The sequence below is a fragment of the Chelonia mydas genome, chromosome 13 (assembly GCF_015237465.2).
Source record: "Chelonia mydas isolate rCheMyd1 chromosome 13, rCheMyd1.pri.v2, whole genome shotgun sequence".
Classification (NCBI taxonomy): Eukaryota; Metazoa; Chordata; order Testudines; family Cheloniidae; genus Chelonia; species Chelonia mydas.
The window spans coordinates 28,992,762-29,007,073 of record NC_051253.2 but is presented as its reverse complement, the minus strand read 5'-3'; positions in this window follow the sequence as shown (position 1 = coordinate 29,007,073).

Below are 14,312 nucleotides of genomic sequence, written 5' to 3'. Positions count from 1 at the left end.
TTCTGAAGTCATGGGCCTGCTGCCATGTCCCCAGAGAGATTATTTCACAATCTAACACATCCCACTGCTAGGAAATGTTTCTGGATATTCAACCAATATTTTTCTTTTCATAATTTCTTCTCATTATTCTTAGCTCTAACCCCCTGGGCCCTGAAATTCCTCTCCCACCCCACTGATAGAGCCCTAGGGTGGGATTTTCAAATGCTCGCAGCATTGGCCCAGTTCTTCTACTGAGGTCAGTGGTAAAATGCTCATTGGCTTCAATGGGAGCTGAGTTAATCTAATGCTGAAAACCTCACCCTTAGAAATCAGAACTGGGAAAGACCAATTTGCTCATCTCATTCCATTTTAAAGTATTGTGTCTCCGTGAAATCCCAATGGCTTCTCAGCACTGGAAATCTGCTACCTCTGGAATTCCATGCTGGGGTTTCGTGGGTTATTCATTCAGTAACCACCCCAATAAGGGCCAGGTCCAATGCCCACTGAAGTCTATGCATAGGGTCCTATCAGGAACAAATTGGAGAGAGTCCAGCAGAGGACAATGAAAATGATTAGGGGGCTGGGGCACATGACTTATGACGAGAGGCTGAGGGAGCTGGGCTTATTTAGTCTGCAGAAGAGAAGAGTGAGGGGGGATTTGATAGCAGCCTTCAACTACCTGAAGGGGGGTGGCTGGGTTCCAAAAAGGATGGAGCTAGGCTGTTCTCAGTGGTGCAGATGACCGAACAAGGAGCAATGGTCTCAAGTTGCAGTGGGGGAGGTCTAGGTTGGATATTAGGAAAAACTATTTCACTAGAAGTGTGGTGAAGCACTAGAACGGGTTACCTAGGGAGGTGGTGGAATCTCCATCCATAGAGGTTTATAAGGCCCAACTTGACAAAGCCTTGGCTGGCATGATTTAGTTGGGGATGGTCCTGCTTTGAGCAGGGGGTTGGACTAGATGATCTCCTGAGGTCTCTTCCAACCCTAATCTTCTATGATTCTATGAACTGGAGCAGGCCCTAACCCCACAAATGTGCTACCTGCAGTATGTGGAGAACGTGGCGCTTAAATGTTTCTTGCTCAGACAGGTGGGTGCATTTTGCTGTTCTGTTTCATGTTGTCAGAGTAACTTGGTGTTGACACTGGAAAGCAGGGCTGTCTGTGTTCAGGGCTCTGCAGCACTGGCCCTGTAAACGCCCGTGACACTGTCCTCTACCCCCAAGTGACCCCCTCACAGAACCCTCTCTTGGGCCAGCTGGAGTGACGCAAAGACAAAGAGCAACAACAGGCCGCAGTGGCACTCAGGAGGGAGCTGCTAAGGCACTAATAGTCCCATCACAGCGACGCACGCGGTACTGCACTTGCTACGGGAACGAAATCAAAGCATATCCGCTGGCACCTGTGCGGAGGGCAGAGAAAATCCTGGTGAAAACGAGGACAGGATCTAGACCCCCCCCCCCCCAAAAGGAAACCAAAGGGGAAAGTTACTCAGAGCATGATGAAAAACAGATTAGCAGCAGCACCACCTTTAATCTGCATCGGGCAGAAAATTTTCCTATTGCAGAACAGAAGGGCCCTCCCTTGTCAATAACCAACCTATGCAGGGATCTAGTGGGACCTCCTATATAACACAGGCCAGAGAACTGCCCCACAATAATTCATGTTTGAATCAGAGCATTTCTTTAAAAAAACCCATCCAGGTCTGATTTTAAAATGGCCAGTGGTTGAGAATCCACCAAAAAAAACCCAAAACACACTCAGTAAATAGTTCCAGGAGTTAATTACCCTCACCATTAAATTTTACACCTTATCTCCAGTCTGAACTTGTCTCCTTCTAACTTCATTCTTCACACGTCCTTAGGGGTGTTGTGGCGACTTGCTGGACTTCAGATAGCAGACGTAATTATTTTGCAAACTAAAGCTCACGTGAACCCTCATATGTAGGGGCCTAGAACCCTACTCCCTCACCTCCAGCAGCACAGGTATCTACCGCAATCTAGGGAAGAGTATCACAGCTGCTACTGCTTTTAGAGCCCTAATCTTGTCTTTGGGGCAGTCACTGCAGGGTAACATCCCTGCCTCTCTCCCTCATACAGTCAGGTCCTCAGCTGGTGAAAGTTGGCATAGGTGTCTACTGTGGCAGAGCTCCAACCTTGTCCCCATGGGTCCCACGCTTCCAGATGGTTTATGCTAGCCTCAGAGGCTCACTGCAACCCTCCACCTAGCCCTTCTCTCTCTAGGGCCAGGGATACAGTTTACTGAGCCCTTTTCATCATAAGCTAGCAATGGAGGTTGGTGAGAGAATTCCCATAGTCTCTGTTGCTCCTACAGCCTCATGGCAAAACAGTTTAGCCTCATGTCCTAACAGGGGCCTGTTTTTCCCCTCCCAGGGGGTGTTTCTGTAGTGGTGGGTTGGGGTGAACCCAGGCCTGCCCTCTACTCCGGGTTCCAGCCCAGGGACCCTAATGGTAGCAGCTGTTGGCAGCCAACCTTTCACTGCTAGAGTTACTACATTTCCCTGGGCTACTTCCCCACAGCTCTCCTGCTTCTCCCTTACCAATGACTTGAGGGTGTCTTCATTAACCAGCCCTTCAGCTGCATTTCCTCTCCTCTGACTCACTGGCTTCTCTCTACCTGACTGGAGTGAGCTCTTTTATATTATCAGAGGGGCCTTAATTAGAGTCAGGTGGTCACATTAGCTTAATGGACTCTCCTGACTCTTTGCAGGTTAATTGGAGTCAGGTGTTCTCATTAGCCTGGAGCAACCCCTGCTCTGGTCAGTCAGGGAACAGAACCCTGTTCATCCAGATGCCGGTAGACTCACCTTCAGCTCCTCTGCTGGACCCGACTGGCCTGGAGGGAGACTGCTGCTGCTGGGCCTTGGGCTCTTGCTGCTGCTGCCACTGCTCCCCTGGCTAGGCCGGACACCGCCCACCGCCCTTCTCTGCTACCTGGTTGCTGACTAGCTGCTGGACTCCCCCACCACCCTTGGGTGCTGCTGTTACTGCTCCAACTACAGCCCGGGGGCTGCTGGCCTGCTCCCCAGAGTGGGGGAGTGAGGGACCCCTACTTTAGCTATTGCTACTGCTGCTGCGGACACCACCACCACCACCTGTGAGGGGTCCTCTCTGCCTGCCTGGCCACCGGGCTGCTGCTGCCTTTGCTGCCTGGGAGCTGCTGGACCCTGAAGGAGGAGGGGACGAGGCCCTCTGCTGCTGGGGGAGCACACAGGGACTCTGCAGACCACTGTGGAGGGGGCCTGAAGGCTGAGTAACTTTTGGACTGTGCTCTTGTGGTGGGGGTTCTGACTGTGTGTGTGGGGACACAGGGGGTGTGGCGAGGAGCCTGCCCCTCAATCCATCTGTGTGTTCCCCTCTACCCCCACCACCGTCGTCGGCGCTGCCCCCTCCACTACCCCCAGTGGACGCTTACCATCTGCCTCAAGCTCCTGCCTCTGGGACTCCGCTGCTTGCTTGGCCTGCCGCCCCCTTTCACCACCTTTTGGGCCTGAAGCAGCAGCCAGCCCGCACTGACTCTTTTGCAAGTGCACGTGGGCGCACGTACCCCCACCCCCCCGCCCCCACATCCTGGACTGACCCCCTTGAGCAAGCCCCCAGCTTTGTCCCTTCCTGCCTGCCCCATTTTGTCCCTTGCAGCCTTTTTTGCCCTCCCCTTTACCCTAGCACCTTGCTGGCTTCAGTCTGTTTGCCTGCCCTGCCCTTTTCCCTCTGCAGCCTGTTTGTTTGCCCCGCCCCTGTCTCTGAAGCTAGCCCCTTGGTTCCCTGTCCTGCCTCCAGCCTGATTCTCCCCCCTCCCCATGTGGTACCTCTGCCCTGATTGGCCCCTGCATGAAAGAGGGAGGATCCCGCTCTGCACAGACTCGGCCCAGATGGTGAGGTCTGAGGCCATCCCAGAACACGCGGTAGAACTCCATGGTCAGCCGGGAGATTTATTGGTGGGCATGCGGCGGAGATTTATTGGTGGGCATGCGGCGGAGGGCTTCCGAGAACTCGGCCAGAGTGAAAGGCAGCTCTAGCCGGTCTCGGTCACCCGCGCTGACCGTTGGGAGTTCGTCCCAGAGCACTCTGCAAGCGTTAGGATCGGTTGGATTCGGGGAGAACAGGCTTGCGTTGAAGGCCCTGGCCCTCCCGCACATCTCTGCCGGATCCGTGGGGGGCGTGCCGTCCTCTGCGAGGAGGCAGGTGACGTGCTTCTTGGCCCCCCTCTTTTTCTCCAGGGCGTAGAAGAAGCGGGAGCCGCGATCCATCTCCTGAAGGAGGCGGATGCGGGATCAAACAAAGGCACCCCGGGTCCGATGGTCTTCGAGGGCCCGGAGCTCCTCCCGCTTCTCTCGGCATGCCCCGCAGAGGGATGGATCCTCGGGGCTGGTGGCCAGATGCCTCTCCAGCTCTAAGATCTTCCATTCCAACTGCCCTATTGCCGCATCCCTCCGTCAGCTGGCGCCCCGGGTGTAGTCACGGCAGGAGAGCCGGGCACCCACCTTCCCCAGGTCCCCCCACCGCCGCGCCGAGGGAAAGGCATGCCGCTGCCCTCGCCAGCCCAGCCAGAATTCCCGGAAGGACGCCACAAAGCCCACATCCTCCAGCAAGCTGTTAAAATGCCAATAGGCCGGCCCCGGCCTCTCTGCACAGAGAGAGACCGTCACGGTGGCTAAATGATGATCGGAGAATGGGGCCGGCCAGATGCTGGAGGAGTGGGCCCGTGAAGGGTGGAAACGGAATAAATAGATGCGGTCCAACCGGGAGTGGCGCGACCGATGGGCCTCCACCCGGACAAAGGTGAATGTCGAAACGTCATCCGGGTGGTGGTCGCGCCAGACGTCCACCAGGGAGTCATGGTCGACTATCTCCTGGGGGACGTCCGCGGTGGCTGGGCACCGCTCGGTCCCTGAGCGGTCCCGCTCCTCGAGGGTAGTATTAAAGTCCCCGCCCAGGACCAGGCACTCGCGAGGATCCAAGGCGCCGAGGAAGGCGGACGCCTGCTGAAAGAAACGCAGCCGCTCCGGGCCCGATGTCGGGGTATAGACGTTGACAAGATTGACCATGAGCCCCTCCATACGGACCCGGAGGTGCAGCAGGCGGCCCGGCACAGCCTTGGCGACCCCCAGCACCTCGGGCCGTAGGTCATGGGAGAACAGGGTCGCCACTCCAGGCGTACGAACTGTGAGGTGGCTAAAGTAGACCCTGTCCCCCCATTCCAGCCACCAGCTATCTTCGGCGGCCGGACCCGTATGGGTCTCCTGCAGGAAAACCACAGAGTACCCCCCCCTCCCGAAGGAAGGAGAGCACCTGGCACCTGCGTAGACCCATCCTACAGCCCTGGGTGTTCAACGTTGTGATGGTGAGAGGTGCCATGAGGAGGGCTGGGGGGATCCTCGCCGGCAGGGACACTCACAGTTCCCAACGGGCCGCTCAACAATCCGTGACCTACCCCGTAGGTGAGTAGGGAGTCACGGAAGAGGCGGACACGCTGGTAGGCCGCGGTGGCCTGCTTCCTGGTCCTTTTACCCTCCCCCATGAGAGCCCTTGCGGCCCAGAGGATTTGATGGAAGTCCCCCCATCACTGGAGAGTGAGCTGCACCTTGTTACGGGAGCCCCGGACATCCTCAAGGAACTCACGCTGCGAGAGGAGCGGCGAATGGGGGTCCGGGGTCACTAGCCCCCGGCTTTCCTCCGGAGGGACCACTGACGCAGCCCTGTGGCCCACCGAAACAGGCAGGCAAGGGGCGGACCCCCTACATGGCGCCCAATGGGCTGGTGCCACGCAGCCCCCCTCAAACCCCGGCTCGATTGGGGGTGGCGGAGGGAAGACAGCAGCCCCTAGTGAGTCGGGACTGGGAAATACAGAGGCCGCTCCCTGGGGGCTATCTTCTAGGAGTGAGGAGATGATGGCCCCAGGGGTGGCAATGATATCACGGGAGGTGGAGGGGACAGGAACAGGGTTGACATCAGGGGCAGGGCAGGGATCCAGAGTGGGAGCAAGGCAGAGGTCGGGTGCAGAGTCAGGGAGAGGGGCAAAGGCAGGATCCTGGGCCCCAGTAGCCAGGCCGCTGGGAAATGGCCCCTCTCAATCGAGCTCTGGGAGCTGGGGGTGGGGAAGAGGGCCCTCCGTGATGCTGGGCTCTGGCACCACAGCCGCCATAGTTGCCACGGCATCTTCAGTGGGGCCCCGCCCGGGAAGGAGGTTGGTCGCCCCACACCCACAAGGGGCAGTCCGTGGGGCTCGGGTCCCAGCCGCACGGCACCGGCGGTCACCTCGGTGGGCTCGGCGGCCAACAGCAGGGTGCCTCCCGCAGCCAGGCAGATGGAGGAGCCCAGGGAACCCTTGGAGGTAGGAGCAGAAGCAGCGGTTAGGGGGAGGGAGCATGGAGAAGGCGGGGCTGGGGTGAGGTCGCTCAGATCGAGGCCCGCTGGCAGAGGGTCGTCCTCCCCCTGGGTGACCGGGGTCAGACCCAGGGCCTCGATCTCCTCATAGATGGAGGGGAGCTCTCCTTCCACCACCCCAGAGGTCTCCCCACCAGTGCCCGAAGCGACGCTCGCCCCGGGGCTCACAAGGGCTCTGGATGGTAACGGGGCAGGAGGGGCTCCATCGGGGGCCTTGGAGGGAAGGGACTCCAATGGAGGGACAGTACTGCCCTCCCGTGCTGCCACGTTTTCCCCAACTGGTACCAGGGGATGGCACGTGCCCACGGGCAAGGCAGAGGGCTTGGCATTGGTGGCCCCCTTTCTGGTCTTCCGGGGGCCTTCCGCATCAGTGGAGAGGAGCGGAGCTCAAGCCTTCCGCTTCCCCTGGACTGGGGCCCAGCCCTCCATGGCATCAGCGGGTGCCGGCTAACGGGTCGGGTCGGGGGGCGGGGACGATGGCTCAGGGACTGTGGGAGGCAGTGGTGGGGCGGCATGAGAGAGGGAAGACTCCCCCTGGGGCGGGCCCTCTCCCATGCTCGGCAGTATCCCTGCCGCATCCTCCTCTAGGGGCCCCGCCAGATTGCAGGGGCTCTCCTGCTCGTCTGGGCGTGCTGGGGGGAGCGCCCCTTGGGCCCAAGAGGGAGCAGTGATGGGCTGAGTAGGAGGAGGGGCGGCTTTGGGCGCCGGGCAGCCAGGGGCGCTGGTAATGACGGGGCCGGCGCCCTGCCGGGGCTTGGGGGTCCCAGATGCCCCTCCTTGCCGGGCCAAGGAGCAGTCCCTCTGGACGTGCCCCATCGCCCAGCAGAATTGGCATCGGGCCTCCCCCGTGGAGTAATGCACCCGGTAATGGGCCCCCTGGTAGGGGATCAAAAATGACCCCTCAAGCACCTCTCCGTCCCGTGCCGCTGGCGGCAGTTGCAGCTGCACTTGCCGGTGGAACGAGAGGACGTGACAGAGGGCGGGGTCCTTGCAGCCCAGGGAGAGAGGGCTCAGGACAGAGATGGGCTTCCCCAGGGTAGAGAGGGCAGGTAACAGGGCGGCATTGGGAAGGAAGGGAGGGACGGAAGTCAGGACCAGGCAGACGCCCAGGTCATCCAGCGGCTCCAGGGGGACGAACACGCCCCCCACTGCCAGGCCCTTCTCCACCGCCTCCTGGGCGGCGGCCTCCAATGCCAGGAAGAAGACCACCTTCCTGTATATTTTGGAGGCCGCCACAGTGGCCGTGGGCCCCACCGCCCTCGCCAATGCCCGCACGTACGTCTCCACGTGGGGCGAGGTGGGCACCAGGAGGCAACGGACGCCGTGCTTCCTGGTCATGGTGGGAAAGGGGCCCTGGCCTCTATAGCTGGTAATGGAGGCGGTGGGCGGGAGAGATGACGCAGCAGCAGGTGGGGGGGCTGCCGCCACCTGGGTGTACGACCTGGGGGCTGGGGGAGAGACACCTGCAGATCTGGTGGAGGGAGCAGCGGGGAGGGACGCCGTGGAGGGGCCTCGGCAGTGGGGGCGTCCCCTTCCATGGAGGGCCTGGTCTTTTTGGCGGGGCCCTTTCACTTCTTCTTACCCTGGCCATTACCGCCGGCTGTGGGGGCTCCCCCAGAATCTGAGGGGGGGAGGGACGTGGCAGCAACGGAGGTCACCCCAGTGCCCGCTGCTGCCGGCGCCCTGGCGGGGGTGGTGGCAGGTGGTTTGGCAGCGGCAGTTGAGGTAGAGGCTTGGGGGGATGACGGATGGGCAGACAGGGGAGGGATATCTGGGGCTGCTGGAGGGGCCTCACCCGCCATGTCCCCCGCCATAATGAGCAGGGAGGGAGGGGAAAAACACCAGAGAGAGGAGGGGAAAGGGGAGGCAGGCCAACCACACCTCCCCGCTAGGCTGCAGGCAGGGGAGGAGGGCGCCAAAAGGGGTGGGCTGGACAGGAGGGCTATCAAGAGCTTGTGGGGGACAGTCACCGACTCAGGATAGGAATCCGGCTCCTCTAGCTGCACTAGGGGAGGGGGGTCATAACAATGTTAGGAGAGTGCAGTGAAAAGAGCACAAGCGCATGGGAGGGGGCATGGGCGCACTGAGTAAGGGGCCAATCAGGGGTTCTCCATCTACCCCTGGAGGAGGGAGGGCAGGGCCTGAAGTGTTTCCGCACTCAGGTCCATGTCTTCCGCCTCCAGGCCCTGCAGAGGCTCCTTTATGGTGCAGGTAGTGCGGCGTGGAGCGTACTGGCGCACGTCTCCCTGGAGTGCGCCAGGCTGCAGCCCCTATTCCGGCTTCTCACGAATATTTTGTTAAGATTTTGGTTGCACTTTTCCCCACACCTCCTTATCTATGCACTCCCTGTCCGTGGCCCCACGAAGTCGCAGGACCTCCTGGTCAACCTCCTCCTGGCCCTGGCTAAAGTGGGCATCTATAAAACCAGGGTGAGGAGGTTGGCCAATGGAGTCTCCTGTGACTGTGGAGCCTATTTCCGATCCTCCGTCCGTTCACGCCTCCGGGCAGAGTTCCTCTGGGCGGCGTCCACTGACTCCTTTGACGCCTTTGAGGAGCAGTGGGTGCTGTCCGGGGTTCTCTGCTCAGTGTCCCCATCCAATTCCCTTCGTTTGACCCTTTGACCACACTCCTGTCCCTGTTGTTCATTAGTTGTCCCCTGTAATTATTTGGTTTTCCAGGTCCTGTGGACCCCCCCCTTTAGGCTGGGGGGGGGGATCCTTTAGCAGTGGGCGGGCTTTGCCCGACCACTTCCTGGATCCTAATATGGCTACTCTGCTGTACCCAACTGGCCTGGGTCTATCACACTACCCATTGACTTCATACAACACCTGCTAAGATGCTGATCTGGCAAATGATGATGCACTCCCATGAGTAACATTAAACACGGGTTCTTGGCTCAAGTGGCATAAGGAGGTTAAATCTGTTTTGGGACACTGAATGCAAAAATGCAAAAAAAAGGAAAGGAATCCCCAGATGCCTGGATCCATTGGCGCACTTGGACTTTAGACACTGTGGGAAGAAGGTGGGGAGATTTTTCCCAGATACCATCTGAAGGCAGTTATTTATGGTCAGATATACTTGTAACGTACATGCAAAAAGAGGGAGTACTTCACATGACTCATTCCATGTAGCTAGGTGTTGGTGAAGGCATCCTTTCTCTACCTCCTCCTGAGAGAGGAAGAGGAAAGGGGTGGAGCTGAGGAATGGGGGATAAATAAGACTAAGGCTGAGAGCTAGGAAACAAAATAATGTCTCTCAGGCTGAATGAGTAGGTCTGGGGGTGCCTGAGGTAGAAGTCAGGCCATGATTCAGGAAAATGATTTCCCAGAAGTTTTTTGAAGTCTATCCATATGCTTCTCTGCAGCCAAGCTTTGCAACAGAATGAACAAATCTATTCGCTCCATCTCTGTGTGGTTTCTGTTGGTATCTTTCTTCAGTCTTCAGAAATGTTACGTTGTCTGCCATCTCCATGTAAACATTTCAGCTGGGCACTTACAGAACTAGAACAATTTATCTTTTAGACACAATTTGCTGTAGGTGATTTCCCCAAGACGTGATGCTGCTTAAGCTTCATTAACCTGGTTTCTGAAACCAGCCAGGCTGAGAATCTAGCACAGGGCTGTGGAGAGGAACAAATTCCATTCTGATTCCTTCAGTAGGGTTGCTCTAGGTTACCTGGAAGGTGTAATGCTCCACCCTCAATCTAAATATACAGGGATGGGGGTGACAGTCGGGCTTTGGGAGAGATTTCAGCATTAGACATTCTGACATTTTTAGAGGCTGACAACATAAAATCTTTGATCAAGGGTAGGTCTTTCAGCATGCACCATGTGTGGATCATATGTATAAATCTATTTTCCGATAGCCACCAAAAAGAAGCATTAGTCTGATCACAGGGAAAAGTGCACATGTTGATATTTCCTCAGTCAAGTCAGCAAGAGTTCCCGTAACAGGACTGCAGTGAAGCTTGGTCTGGTCTTCATCACACAAGGCCCTGTTTCTTGGAGAATGTAGTGCAAGGAGAAGCAATAGGTGAGACATTTGTGAAAGTGCCAGCAAAACACACCAGTATATACAAGCTAGATTTCTAGCCAAGTTAGGCATGAAATTGGACATCTAGTTTGTACCCAGAGTTACCCAATTGCACACACAGATCAGGTAACTGTGAGTGCAAGATCAATGAAGTAGCATTTTGCATGTCCAGTTACTCAGTTTACACAGTCATGGGTTGGAGCCTGCCTATGTGAGACTCTGCTCTCTTCATGTGACATCCTGCTGCGGCTGCTATTGGAGACTGATCCCCTTCATAATCAAAGTGAGGGGGCTGCTGGCAAAGCGCTCTCCATAAGAGCCCCTTTCTTTTTGAGCCCTCTGCCCTGTGAGGTCCCAAATAGCCCAAATTCGTTGTCCTTCTGGGTGTGCTCCCTTTGAGTGGGCATTGGCGGAGGGCTACAGGTGGGGTTTTGTCCAATGGGAAAGTGCGGTTCAGGTTTAGGATGCAGTGGCTACATGCTGGGTGATGAAATGACTTGTGGTAGGGTGGAAAGGAGAAACACTGTTGCTGTTGGTTGCCTGATGTTTTGTAAGTCCTACGCCAGTGCGTTTTAAGCGTATGTGAAAGGCGCCGAGAACTTTGGCTGGGGAGCACCCTTTGGGGTGGAGTTTCTTTTAGATCAACATTTAAATAAATAAATAATAGCATGCCGCACATGCTTGGAAAGCAGGCTCATAATGTATATAGAGGGGCAAAGTCAGCAGAAAATCCAGCAAACTCGCTCCATTTCATTAACATGCTTTAGTTTTACTACTGAACAAACGAAGACACCAGCTGTGCTATCTAACAGTGCGTATTTTACTAGCAAAGAAGAATGGGCCTTTCCAGCTTGCAAAATGCCATGTGCCCTTCCAGTGAGAAATGGAATTGTGTGTTTGGACAGAACAACCTCAGCAACAAAGGTGCAGCTGGGGCGTTAAAGATAGAATCAGTAGCAGGGCGAGCTGGACGTTGCTTGATTTATATGGATGATAGTAAATGGGGCAATGACTGTAATGTGATGGAAGAAGGCCTGTTTGACATACATAGTGCATTATGGTAAATCTTTGCCAAAGCTTGTAGGATTAGTGGATGCGTAAAGTGCAGCTGCAAAAGATGTCTGTGAAGCTACTATTAAATCTTTTGATTCAGTACCATGGCGATGGGCTTTAAATAAAGGAACCTAGATAGACAGAAGATTTAATGGACTTAATCTTGAGATGAGTAGGCCTGAATAGGCACATTGAGGCTGCAAGCATAGTGTGGGGGGAAAGCCTCATGTTGTGACATGAACGACACAAGACATCCATCAACCTATCTGAAAAGCAAGCTCGGAAGTCTAGACACAGGCCTTGTGAAAGCTATATCAGAAGGTGTGTGCCAAAAGCTGGGTGGCAGATAAAAAAGACATGCCGAGTTTTTGAGGTTACTCTCACACAAAGGGGCACTTTCAAAGAAATGTGCTGGTTAGTTAGACAAAGGTGAGCTGTAATGTGTGCGCTAAAAAACTATTGTATTCATTGATATGCATCTAGAAAAACAGTGCTCCAGTGTAAAATGTGAGTAATCAGCAGAAGTGAAGGGCTATTTCAAAGAGCTCATAAACATGCGTTTTTGAAAGCTCTTCATTCGTGGGTTGATGTAACAATTGGTGGTGTGTCAGGGGATGCTTCGTGCTGTAAAAGAGAGGGTGGCTGTGTACCACAAGAGGCGTGCATGTGTTAGGATGCTCCTCATCAGCAACTTGGTCTCCCCCTGCAGGCTTTCAGTAGCTTGCAATAGGTCCCAGCCACAGAGAGAGAGGAGGTATTTGGACGCAGGTTTCTGGTACATGCACACCTCTGGCAATAGCTGCAGAGTAAGAAAGGCTTAGAGGTATCAAACTGTCTGGGAAGGATGGTGAGGAAGATGGTGAACTGAGAAATCTGCTTGAGGGTGATGATAACGTTCATTGGAATGACCATTGTTCCAAGATTACAATGGAAACCATTATCCATATTCCTGAATCATGTGGGCTGAAATTTTCAAAACCAGAGGCCTAACGTTACTCCCTGAAATCGATATTTAGGCACCTAACTCAGTGGCATGATTTTTAAACATGCAAGGCACTCAGAAGCCCCAACTGAGCTAAGCAGACTCCAATGGGTGCCCAGCATTTGAAAAGAGGCTACTTATTTAATGGGTCTCAAGACTGTTACTTCTTGGCTGGAGGAGTTGGCCAGTATTCAGGGCCTTGCTGGGTTGTTTCCATTAGGAGAAATTGGTGATATGAGTCAGGTATGTTCTTTGGTGCAATCCTGTTTATTTACGGAGAATGTACATAAAAGTCCTATTTCCCTGAAAAACAGCAGGCACTTTCCTTGCTCACAGTTTCCAAGCCTGCCTGCCTCCCCAGCCCAAGACAACAACTTAACGCTAAAATAAAGATACAGCACCATTTAAGCCTCTGACTGCCACAAGAGGCAGGATTTGTTGCATCTAAACGTCCAAGACAGATGGCTACCCAGTGGTACTTGCTGGCACTCACTAAGGGGCCTGCATTTGAGAAGTACTCACCCTGTGGCTGTGAGTGAGGCTGGGTGTTTGCGGGGGCTGTAATGTTTTAGCTAGTGAAGTACAAAAAAAGATGACACTCACCACCACACATTTCTTAAAGGGCCCATTTGAAAGTAATTTTAATTTATAAACTAATCCACAGATTCACTTGAAAGTCCTTAGGGAAGTCCAGCTTTACCCACAGATTATGTGCTGTATATTTGGGGTGGATACACTATTCTTCATACCAAACACAGAGACCGAATCCCTGTCTTAAGTAAATATCTCAATGCAACCTTACCAAAGGCATCATGAACAGCACCTCTATCACATACAAGGCCAAGTACACTTTGCTGGAGATGAGCCCAGTCAGGCAACAGCAAACTTCATCAGGCCAAATCTGAATGGATTTGGCCTTATGGCCCTTGTGTTTGCCAGTCTTTTCTGTGTGTGTCTTTTGGAACAATGCCCTTTGTCGTACAGCAAGCTTTACAGCCATTGACATAATAGATTAGTCTTCACAGTAGCAGATCCTGCATCTAACATGTCTATCTTCACATACCCCATAAATGACAGACAAATCTTGACACTGCAGTTACATCCTGGTCATATCACATCAACCTCACATTGCAGAGCTCTCCATTCACCACACAGTGCAGTCACTCCAGAGTGACAATGCTGTCACAGCTAATTGGCATCTCTCTTCAATGCCCTCCAGTCACATCACAGTCATTTTGCAGTGACACCCCCATTAGGGGACAATAAATTCCCTCACTACACAGCAATTGCAGAGATCATACCCCATGGCCAATTCACAGTCACAATGCATCATGACCTCTTTGCTGTGACAGGGCAGTCAGAGTGAATCACAATCATTGTGGGGCCTGATCTTAGTGCATGCAACACTGGTGCTAACTCCCATGGACCTGCAGTTTGCACCAACAATTATTTATTTGCACTATCACTAATGGAAGCCAGGCTGAACATCTGTCCTGCAAAGACTCTGCCTTTTTTTAAAAAAATGAGTCATAGTCAGTTTCTCCAGCTTCTCTCCCCATGCAGAGCACGTGTCAATGTCCCACCAACACTGACATAATTCCCAGGCCAATTCTACTTCTTTGCTCTGGGATCCCTACAGTCTCCGAAGGGGCGGTGACCACTGCAGGTTAGACAGCCTGTGTTAAGAAATGGAGATGACCCCCAAGCTACCACACCCAGCCAGGAGCGTGCAGCCATTTTGTACTCACCCGTTGCGATTCTGCCTCATCCCTCTGAGATCACTAAGACGTCCTGTAAAGTACAGGCTCCTTGGCGTGGCTTTGAACGCTCTGGGTCTATGATTTAAATGCCCTGTTTTG